This window comes from Pinus tabuliformis, chromosome J, assembly GCF_031772625.1.
Source record: "Pinus tabuliformis cultivar Carrire ecotype Pingquan chromosome J, CPIR1, whole genome shotgun sequence".
Classification (NCBI taxonomy): Eukaryota; Viridiplantae; Streptophyta; class Pinopsida; order Pinales; family Pinaceae; genus Pinus; species Pinus tabuliformis.
Window position 1 is genome coordinate 319,280,485 of NC_142295.1, and position 12,350 is coordinate 319,292,834.

Sequence of the window (12,350 nt, forward strand, 5' to 3'; positions counted from 1 at the left end):
CATAATTCCCACGATGCATTCACATTGTTCAACGCATAGAGAATCAACACACAAAGTTGTCTACGCACAGATGAATGTAATTCACAGAATTTAACTATTTAGTTCAATGACCAGCCCAACGCCATACCAATTAACTTGAATGACCAATCACAGGGCGTTTGAATAAATTCAAGACATTCAAAACTTGATGCATCAATAAACTCAACGTACAATACAAATCACAATCTTCGAAATGGAGCTCGCTCACATTCCACTCACATAGCGCCCAAAGAGCTCACATTCGGCACTCAAACATGTTGTAAAGCGCTGAGCAAAAACGTTACAGTGCCAATGCAATACCACTGGCTGAGGAAATTGAAATGACACACACAAGACATGCGATTAAAAAACAACGGAGAGAATGGTCGGTGAAATCAGAGATACTGGAAATGCGACCAAGGTCATTTGTGCAATCTGCTATGAAGATGTCAAGCCCGTTATTGAGGATCTCCAGTCCATGTCCCTCTGCGGCCACGTATTTCACGATCTATGCTTGCAACAATGGCTAGAATACTGTCCGCCAAATAAGAAGGCTACTTGTCCTGTATGCAAACACCAATGTTCGAACAAAGACATTCACAGGCTCTACTTCTAGTCTGTTTCAGAGTCGACTCAGCAAACATACTCACAGCGTCCACGCAGCCCTGATTTTGAAGACGTTGAGGTGCTACGGGCAAATGTGAAAAGACTGGAGGGGCAACTCATGGTTGTTACTGGTGCCTTGGAGTCTCATCAACAACACATTAAAGAAATAAGTGAGGAGCTTTCCTCATGTCAACATCGTGAGAGATATGGTGGTATGGCTACTCAGAGATATGACCGAGCAGAGATATGGTGGTAAGGCGTTATAGTATACCAACAGAGCCATTGGGTGGAGGCATAGCGAAGGGGATTCATACCACCAGATTCGGAAAATGGCATGCGTGCTGGCTACAATGTGCAGGATGGAATTGGCGAAGTGGAGGTACGCAGACTCAAAACATTGTAAAACCACAATGTATACCACAACAGATTCAAGACAATGTAAAACCACATCGTTTTCCAGCGGCCACACCATTCGACATAGCGAAAATTGCCTCAATGCAACGAATCGATTCTTCAACGGTAGAATAAAATGCACAGAAAATGATGGCAAAGATGCGCAGATGACTGACCATAGCAGTGAAGACTGTTACCCTAAATTGCAGGTATGAGAGAGGAGCGTTATTAGATTGCCAGAACCAGGAGAAGCAATGCTTTTATGAAAGGCAGCATATAGGCAGAATAAGGAGCACGCCAAAAAAGGAACCTGGGACCTGCGCTCTGAGCAGTGGAGCAGACCAGGAGTTACAAGGACAGATGTGTAGTGCTGGCCAGGTTATCTCAGGACAGAGCGCATGCAGTGTAGCGGCTAATTATATGGAGTAGCAGCGCAGACATTGTCAGGGGTATGGAGGCGCTTCTATATGGAGAGCAGACACTAGCAGCAGTGTAATCAGGTTGCAGCTAAAATTGAGCTGAATAAATATTCATGAAATTTATGGCAGAAATAAACTGCATAGAGAGGCCATAAAACAAATGGCTCAAATTAATTTGCAGGGCAGGAATACGCTTGCTCTTATACCATGTTAAACACACATGGGCAGCAAGACAAAATATGAAAGATAAAACATGCAATACATTTTTTATTAACATGAGATATACATTTATAGTACAATACGTGACTCTTGGGTTTCAGATCCCAAGGTCTCTTGGACTGCTTTTGTCCATTCGACTTCCACACTAACCCATTTAGGATTAGGTGTCCAACAGAGACTCACAGGAAGAATGCCCAAGGAAAATAAAAGTGAGTAAACATATCCAGTTTCATTCATTGAAGATTCAGATCAAACAACATGATATTGAGTCTCACTAGTAGCATCCAAGCCATGAATTACATAAGGAATATAATATGGAAATGGTGACAGGGGCCGCGGGATGATACGGGGCATGGCGTTGTGGATTTAAAAAGAGAATTCTGAGAAATTATGAGACGGCATGGGCTGATTTGGGTTTCCACGATTTTAAGAAACAAATCTAGAGAGTGGGATGCTTTAGGGTGATGGATTTAAGACATGTTATTCGATGGTTCTTACCATGTGTTAGTTTGTGACTTTTCTACAAGAGCCTATTATCCGAGCACCACAGTTTGCATAGGCGTTTGTTGTCGAGGCAGGAGATTAGAGAACGTCATCTAAAGCATTGGGAATTGGGAATTTAAGGAGGTTGGGCTAAATTCGGTCGGGCAATCTGTAAACTTTCTAAAGAAAATATTGTGGGATTTTCTATCGAAGGAGGGTTTGAAAGAGGAATTTGAGGATGTTCCAATACCAATGGAGTTTCAAAGCATCTGAGACTCACAGGAAGATTGTCTAGGGAAAATAATAGCATACAAACATATCCAGTTGCATTCATTGGATATCTGATCGAACACCATGGGATTGGGTCTCACCAACGGCATCCAAGCTATGAATTCCATAAGAAATAGAATCAGAAAATAATGATAGGGAACACTAGATGATATGGGGCATGATGTCACTGATTTAAAAAGAGAACTAAGAGAGATTTTGGGAGGCCATGGCCTGATTTTGGTTGTCGTGAGTTTAAGAAATAGAGCTAGAGAGTGGTATGATTCAGGGTCGTGGATTTGAGACATGTTATTCGATGGCTCTTAGCATGTTTTATTCTATGGCTTTTCTGCGGAACCTGCTGTCCAAGAACCATAGTTTTCACTGAGTTTTTTGTCGAGGTAGGAGATTAGAGAACATCATCTAAAGAAATAGGAATTGTGAATTTGAGGAGGTTGGGCTAAAGTTTGTCTGGTACTCTATATATATTCTATAAAAAATATTGTGATATTTTCTATTGAAGGAGGGTTTGGAAGAGGAATTTGAGGATGTTCAAATATTAATGGAGTTTCAAAGCATCAAAGAGTTACAAGAAGATTGTCCAGGGAAAATAATAGCAAGAAAACATATCTAGTTGCATTCATTGGAAATATGGATCAAACAGAATGAGATCGAGTCTCACCAGTAACATCCAAGCCATGAATTCCATAAGGAATAGAATCTAGAAATGGCGATAGGGGCTGTGCAATGATACAGGGCGTGACATCATGGATTTAAAAAGAGAATTCCGAGAAATTCTAGGAGGGTGTGGGCTGATCTGGATTGTCACGAGTTTAAGAAACAGATCCAAAGAGTGGTTTGATTTAGGGTCATGGATTTAAGACATGTTATTTGGCAACTCTTACCATGTGCTATTCTGTGGATTTTTTGCAGAGGCCTACTGTCCAAGCACCACATTTTTCACAAGAGTTTGTTGTCGAGGTAGGAGATTATAGAACACCATCTGAATCAATGGGAATTGGGAATTTGAGGAGGTTGGGGTAAATCTAGTCTGGTACTCTGTACATTTTCTACAAAAAATATTGTGGGATTTTTTATCGAAGGAGTGTTTGAAAGAGGAATTTGAGGATGTTAAAATATCAGTGGAGTTTCAAAGCATCAAAGATTTAGAGTAAGATTGTCCAAGGAAAATAATAGTAAGCAAACATATCCAATTGCATTAACTAGAGATCCAGATAAAACATCATGAGATCGAGTCTCACCAGCAACATCCAAGCCATGAATTCCATAAGGAATAGAATCTGGAAATGGCCATAAGGGCCGCAAGATGATACGGGGCACAACGTCATGGATTTGAAAAGAGAATTCTAAGGAATTAAGGGAGGGTGTGGGCTGATTTGGTTTTTCATGTGTTCAAGAAACAGGGCCAGAGAGTGGGCTGCTTTAGGGTCGTGGATTTCAGACATGTTATTTGATGACTCTTACCATGTGTTATTATGTGGCCTTTCTGTAGGAGCCTGCTATCCAAGCACCACAATTTGCATAGGATTTTGTTGTTGAGGCAAGAGATTAAGGGATGTCATCTAAAGTAATGGGAATTGGGAATTTAAGGAGGTTGGGATAAAGTTGGTACGGTACTCTGCAAACTTTCTACATAAAATATTGTGGGATTTTCTATTGAAGGAGGGTTTGAAAGAGGAATTTGAGGATGTTCAAATATCAATGGAGTTTCAAAGCATCAGAGATTCACAGGAAGATTGTACAGGGAAAATTATAGCAAGCAAACATATCTAGTTGCATTAATTGGAGATATGAATCAAATACCCTAAGATCGAGTCTCACTAGCAACATCCAAGCCATGAATTCCAAAAGGAATAGAATCTAGAAATGGCGACAGAGGCCGTGGGATGATACAGGGCGTGACATCGTGGATTATTCCAAGAATATATGGGAGGGTGTGGGCTTATTTGGGTTGTCACGAGGTTAAGAAACAAAGCCAGAGAGTGGGCTACTTTAGGGTCATGGATTTAAGACATGTTATTCGCTGGCTCTTAACATGTGTTATTTTGTGGATTTTTTGCAGGAGCCTATTTTCCAAGCACGAAAATTTGCACATGAGCTTTCTATTTAGGAAGGATATTAGAGAACGTTGTGTGAAGAAATGGGAATTGGGAATTTAAGAAGGTTGGGCTAAAGTCGGTCTGGTAATCTGCAAATTTTCTACATAAAATATTGTGGGATTTTCTATCGAAGGAATGTTTGAAAGAGGAATTTGAGGATGTTCAAATATTAGTGGAGTTTCAAAGCATCAAAAACTCACAAGAAGATTGTCCAAGGAAAATAACAACAAGAAAACATATCCAGTTGCATTCATTAGAGATCTAGATCAAACAACATGAGGTCAAGTCTCACCAACAACATCCAAGCCATGAACTCCATAAGGAATATAATATGGATGTTATGCTCTTAACCTGCAAAATGATACCCAAATATAGAATATGCGAAGAAAAGATACCCAGAACACAGAACAACAATGATTTTATTATTCAGGGAGTAATTTTCACTTGCCTCTTCGAGGGGGAAACCTCCAATAGAGCAGAGCTCGATTACAAAATAAGACATGATGCTCCTCGTAGGGAGTCTCTATCCTTTATATATGACTCATACATGCAATACCACGAATCAATACCATGGGTTTTATTAATACCATCTATCTAATACTACGGCCCATTTGCAACTAACTGTGGTCCCGTCATTAATTATGGGTTAACCACTTACAATTATTAATATGGGCTTTATTGACTCTTGACTATGACGTGATCCCATGACATAAATAAGGGGGTTAGGGTGGGACCCTAACATGCCCTCCCCCTTAAGACTAGCCTTGTCCTCAAGGTTGAAGCTGTGGAAACTGCTGAAGAATAGTGGTTGGTTCCCAAGTTGCATCTTCCAAAGAGGTGTCTTTCCATTTGACGAGGACTTCCTTAATCATGCGGCAGCACAGGTGCTTGTCTCGTGTGTCTAGGACCTGTTCGGGTTGAAGCCAGATTGACCCTTCTTCGTCCAATTCAGGTAGACTGGTTTGAACTTGGCAATTGTTCCCAATCACTTTCTTGAGGCATGATACATGGAAAACTGGATGGATTTTTGCAGTAGGTGGCAAAGCCAACTTGTAATCCACTTCTCCAATGCGCTGAAGTACTTGGTGTGGTCCGTGGAATTTTGGAGATAACTTCTGACAACCCTTGTCTTTGAGTGATGTTTGCTTATATGGTTGCAGCCTCAAAAAGACCTGATCCCCTTCTTGAAATTGGCGCTCTGAGCGATGCTGGTTGACGTGTTGCTTCATGCAGTTCTGAGCTTGATAAAGATTCTCTCTAAGATGGGCAAGCATGGTTGCGCGGTGTTGTAGGAGTTGATCCACTGCTTGTACTTTGGAGCACCCTTTGAGATAAGAAGTAGGGGAAGAAGGAAGTTGACCATATACTGCTTCATAGGGAGTCATTTTGGTGGTGGAATGATAGTTGGTGTTATACCACCATTCAGCCAGAGGTAACCACTGTACCCAAAGGTGTTGCTTTTCTGAAGTGAAACACCTAAGGTAGGTTTCTAGACATTTGTTGATGGCTTCGGTTTGACCATCCATTTGCAGATGATAGGAAGTACTGAGTTTTAGTTGAGTGCCTTGTATCCTAAAGAGTTCCTGCCAAAAACTTACTGGTGAAGATCAGGTCGCGATCGGACACAATAGAAGTGGGCATGCCATGCAATTTGAAAATCTGATCCATGAAAGATTGAGCGACCAAAGTTGGTGTGAACGAGTGGGGTAGGGTGCAGAAATGAGCATACTTCGACAGTCAGTCCACAACCACCATGATCACTGACTTGTTCCCTGACGTTGGAAGACCTGTAATGAAATCCATAGAAACCTCCGTCCAAATTAATGTCGGAGTGGGCAATGGTTGTAATGTGCCTGGTGTGTTGACGGTTTCCCCTTTGTGGCATTGACAGACATCGCATTCTGCTACGAAAGTAAGGAAGTCCTTTTTCATGCCTGTCCAAAAAAATGATCTTCTGGTGCGAGCATACATCTTCTGAAAGCCTGAATGTCCTGCAATGGGAGATGAGTGCAATTCTTCCAAAATGTGACTTTTGAGGGTGGATGTTGGTGATATTACGACTATGTCCCTGTAGCAAAGAATATCATCCTACCATGAGTAGCCCTTGGTGGAATTTGGATCTACCTGCAATTGAGAAATGAGTTGGGATAGCCCGGGGTGTGAAAACCATTCCCTACGAGCCTCTTCAATCCATTTTGGAATGGGGAGGGAAATTGCTAGCATAGTACTTTCTTCCTCAAATTGGCGAGATATTGCATCTGCTACACTATTGTCTTTCCCTTTCTTGTAATTGATCTCATAATCATATCCCAGCATTTTGGCGAGCCATTTATTTTTTTGTGTGGAGGATGGGCGCTCCTCCAAAAAATATTTGAGACTGTGATGATCTGTGCAGATTTGGAAACGTCGCCCTAATAAGTAAGGTCGCCAGGTCTCGATTGCATGTAAGATGGCCATCATTTCCTTTTCATAGGTAGATTGGCCTAGATTCCTCCCACTTAGTTGTTGGCTTGTGAAGGCCAAAGGTCGCCCTTCCTACATTAAGACCGCCCCAATACCTGTCCCCGAAGCATCACATTCAATGACAAAAGATTTGGTGAAGTCAGGTAGTGCTAAGACTGGAGTGGAACACATGGCATTTTCGAGAGCGGTAAATGCCTGTTGTGCTTCCTCGTTCCAGAAGAATGAATTTTTATTTAGGAGTTGAGTGAGGGGCTTCGCTATGCGACCATAGTTGTGGACAAATTTACGATAATAGCCTGTGAGACCCAAAAATCCTCTCAAGCTCTTCAAGGCCTTAGGTTGAGGCCATTCTTGCATTGCCTGGATCTTTTTGGGGTCCACCTTGACACCTTCACGCCCCACAATGTGGCACAAATACTCAACTTCTTCCATGCCAACCGAACATTTGGACATCTTGAAAAATAATTTATGCTTGCGGAGCAGTTGCAAGAGTAGATCTACATGCTGAAGATGTGCAGCCCAAGTGCCACTATAGATGAGGATGTCATCGAAGAAGACAAGGACAAATTTCCTGAGATATGGTTTGAGAATGTGGTTCACAAGGCTCTGAAAAGTAGAGTGGGCATTACAAAGACCAAATGGCATGATCCGGAACTCATAATGGCCTTCATGAGTTCTGAAAGAAGTTTTGGGAATGTCGACTTCCTTCATGCGAATTTGGTGGTAGCCTGAGCGAAGATCCAGCTTAATGAAGAATTGAGCCCCATTGAGTTCATCCAGCAAATCGTCAACCACTGGGATGGGAAATTTATCTTTAACTGTCAACTTATTGAGGGCCCTAAAGTCGGGACACATCCGCCACTCCCCATCTTTCTTGAGCACCATGACCACTAGGGATGAATAAGGACTAATTCTGGGACGAATGACACCTGCTTCCAAAAGTTCCTTGATTATTTTTTCTATTTCATTCTTTTGGGTGAACGGATATCTGTATGGGCGCACATTTGGGGGTTGGGCCCCTGAAACCAAGGTGATGCTATGATCATGTTCCCCTCGCGAGGGTGGAAGCTCATGAGGCTTGTCAAAGACCGACAGATGGTTATTTAAAATCTGTTGCATCTCAGGATGAATTGGCAGAGACTTGGTTTCGACTACCTGGATGGCATTAAATTGAGCTACCACTCCATGATTGCCATTTTTTAACAATTTTTCCATCCTATGTGAGCTGATGATAGAGGGGGCTCCCGCCTGGAGTCCACAGAGGGTATGTGTGTAGTTTTTCTGCTTAAAACTCATATATAACTCCTGGAAATCCATTGTGATTGGCCCAAGAGTGCGGAGCCATTCAACGTCGAGGACAATGTCGCAACCCCCCATGTGTATGGCAAACATGCGGGTTTTCAACTGATAATCCCCCATTTGAAGTTTGACATTTTCATAGTGGCCTTCACATTTCATTGTGCCCCCATCCGCAATTTGGACTTGGAAGTTAGAAACTGCTCATACAAAACAATGCACTGCTTCTGCGACTTTTTGATGGATGAAATTATGTGTACTTCCACTATCAATCAAGACTACTACTAGGTGATGTTTAAGAAAACCTCTGATTTTGAGAGTTTGAGGGGAAGAAATCCCTGCCAACGCATGCAGTGAAATAACTGGTTCGTCAGAGACATTGTCCTTTTGGTTTTCTTCTTCTAGCGCCTCATGTTCCTCAAGTGGTGGATCTTCCTCTATTGAGCTATAGTTAGTGGCATCTATTTGAAAAAATTTGGGCTCCTTGCGTTTATGACCTGGGGAGTATTTTTCATCACAGTAGTAACATAGTCCTTGCTTTCTTCTTTCAGCCATTTCCGCAGGTGACACCTTTTGGACCTTAAGTGTTTGAGTCGTGTTGTGAGCTTGTGGGGGATGACCTTTAGCGGAGAAATTTGGGCGACTGTATTGGGCTACTAATGCACGTTCCACGTTGCGATCTACCTTGCAAGCCTCCGTCCATGTGGGAGGGTGGTGCAGTAGGACTTGAGCTTTGATGGCTTCTTTAAGACCGCTGATAAAACATTCCGTGTAGAACACATCTGAGAGACCCCAAGTGCGGAAGGCTAAGGCTTCAAAAACTGTAATATATTCATCCACTGTACCAGTCTGTCGGAGCTTAGTAAGACGACCCAAAAAAGAGGATTCCTGGTCAAAGCGGTCTTGAAGAGCTTTTGTAAATTGGGTCCAAGTTCTAAAAGGTCCAGTGCAACGTTGATGCCATTCCCACCATTGCCACCTTTCATTGTCCAAGTACATGCTCCCCAACATAAGCTGAGTCACATCATCTAAGATGCGATTCAGTTTGAAATACTGCTCCATTTGTGCTATCCATGTCGACGGATGAGAACCGTCAAATTTATGCATATCCAACTTGGGAGGTCGCTGACTGGGTTGTTGGTGGGTGTGCCAGATGTGAGGAGAGTGGCTAGACTCACCCTCATTGTATCCATTGCCATTATACGCCTCCTCTTGGGCTTGCTCCTTGTCCTTCGGGATTATTTTCTCGACCTGGCTACATAGTTCGTTAAGCTAAATGAGGAGGGTTTGCATGGATTCTTCAAGTTTGTCCATCCTTTCATTGGCCATCGCTTGAGCTCTAGTTTCTACCATACACCAACCTGATGAAAAATTGGGACCGCCTAAAAAATTTTCACTAATAATTGAATGGTACCACCGTGCTCAGCTCGTCGTCCTGATTCTGATGGGCTAGATCAATACTGCAGTCGCTAAATCCTCAAAATGTCAATGCGGCCAAAAGTCCTGCGAAAATTATACCCAGGTATAGGAACCCTTCACAACAACTTCGATCTGGTAGATCTGAGAGATCTGAATGGCGGATCGGATAGCTCTGGGCGGCGGAATAGATTGTTGCTGCGGATTTGATGGATCTAATAGATCAGAATGACTGATCTGCAAACTCGAGACTGCGGGACTGATGTCTGCTGCTGCTGCACCCCTTTGCTCAAGTGGATCTGGAATAGATGATGTGTGATCCCCCGATAGAAAAGGGAACTATGGTCTTGAGGAGTGTCAGGTGCTACAGATCGTAATATACATAAGGGTCTAGCAGTAGTACTCGGCCCAATGTTTTAGGGCTCTAACTAAGGAGGATCGACCATACCCTTAGCTGTATAATCCGACTACCCTATCGTATGGGCGAGTAATCTCTCCAAGTGCTGTTCTCGGTGTACTGTAGCCACAAGACGGCCGACAGTTTATCTATGGCGAGGTTTCAAGGGAGCCTAGGGGGCTTCCGATATACCTAGAGGGTACGTTGAAGACAGTCCGTGCGCATTTTGTCTAATGCGCTACTACTCGAAGGGGTACCCACAGGGGTTACAAGGGAGTCCAACAGACGTGACCACCTCTTGTGTTTCCTGCATGCATGCCTCCCCAAATCCACAGGTTTATGCGCTCAACGACAGATCCCGTGGTTTAAAGATGCCGGAACACGTGTCTAGCCAAATTTTTTTTTGCTAAGAATTGGAGATCCCACCGGCCCTGGAAAGTGCTTTGATACCACTTGTTATGCTCTTAACCTGCAAAATGATACCCAAATACAGAATATGTGAAGAAAAGATACCCAGAACACAGAACAACAATGATTTTATTATTCAGAGAGTAATGTTCACTTGCCTCTTCGAGGGGGCAACCTCCAATAGAGCAGAGCTCGATTACAAAATAAGACACGATGCTCCTCGCAGGGAGTCTCTATCCTTTATATATGACTCATACATGCAATACCACGAATCAATACCGTGGGTTTTATTAATACCATCTATCTAATACTATGGCCCATTTGCAACTAACTGTGGTCCCGTCATTAATTGCGGGTTAACCACTTACAAATATTAATATGGGCTTTATTGACTCTTGACTATGACGTGATCCCATGACATAAATAAGGGGGTTAGGGTGGGACCCTAACAATGGAAATGTTGATAGGGGTCGTGGGATGATACAAGGCGTGATGTAATGCATTTAAAAAGAGAATTCCAAGTAATTCTGGGAAGGAGTGGGCTAATTTGGGTTGTCGTGAGTTTAAGAAACAGATCTAGAGAGTGGGATGCTTTAGGGTTGTGGATTTAAGACATGTTATTTGATGGCTCTTACCATGTGTTATTTAGTGGATTTTATGTAGGAGCCTGTTGTCCAAGAACTAGAGTTTTCAAAGGATGTTGCAGTTGAGGCAGGAGATTAGAGAACGTCATCTAAAGCAATGGGAATTGGGAGTTTAAGGAGGTTGGGCTAAAGTTGTTCCGGTACTCTCCTGAATTTCAATAAAAAATATTGTGTGATTTTCTATCAAGGGAGGGTTTGAAAGAGGAATTTGAGGATGTTCAAATATCAGTGGAGTTTCAAAGCATCAAAGACTCATAGGAGGATTTTCCAGGGAAAATAACAACAAGAAAACATATCGAGTTGCATTCATTGGAGATTCAGTTTGAAAAACATGAGGCCAAGTCTCACCATGAGCATCCAAGCCATGAATTCCATAAGGAATAGAATTTGGAAATGTCGAAAGAGGTTGCAGGATGATACGGGGTGCAACGTTGTGGATTTAAAAAGAGAATTCCGAGAAATTCTAGGAGGGTGTGGGTTGATTTGGGTTGTTGCGAGTTTAAGAAACAAAGAACTAGAATGGGCTAATTCAGGGTCATGGATTTAAGACATGTTATTTGGCGGCTCTTACTATGTGTTATTCTATGGCATTTCTGCAGGAGCATGCTGTCCAAGCACCACAATTTTCACAAGAGTTTGTTGTTGAGGTAGGAGATTATAGAATGCCATTTGAAGCAATGGAAATTCGGAATTTAAGAAAATTGGTCTAAAGTCGGTCAGGTACTCTACAAATGTTCTAAAGAAAATATTGTGGTATTTTACATAGAAGGAGGGTTTGAAAGAGGAATTTGAGGATGTTCAAATAGCAGTGGAGTTTCAAAGAGTCACAGACTCACAGGAAGATTATTCAAGGAAAATAACAACAAGTAAACATATCTAGTTGCATTCATTGGAGATCTGGATTGAACATCAAGAGATCAAGTCTGACCATCAGCATCCATGCCATGAATTCCATAAGGAATAGAATCTAGAAATGGAAACAGGGGCTGTGGGAGGATATGAGGCACGAAATCGTGGATTTAAAAAGAGAATTCTGAGAAATTCTAGGAGGGCGTGGGTTGACTTGGGTTATCACGAGTTTAAGAAATAGAGCCAGAGAGTGTGTTGCTTTAGGGTCATGGATTTAAGATGTTATTTTGCGGCTCTTACCATGTGTTATTCTATGGCCTTTTTGCAGGAGCCTACTGTACATGAACCATAG

The 12,350-nt window shown here is 42.3% G+C and overlaps 1 pseudogene; it reads left to right on the forward strand.

Moving 5' to 3' along the window:
• The first annotated feature begins 953 nt into the window (after positions 1-953).
• The window catches only part of LOC149227033 (transcription elongation factor TFIIS pseudogene), a 41,850-nt pseudogene continuing 30,453 nt past the window's right edge, over positions 954-12,350 (forward strand).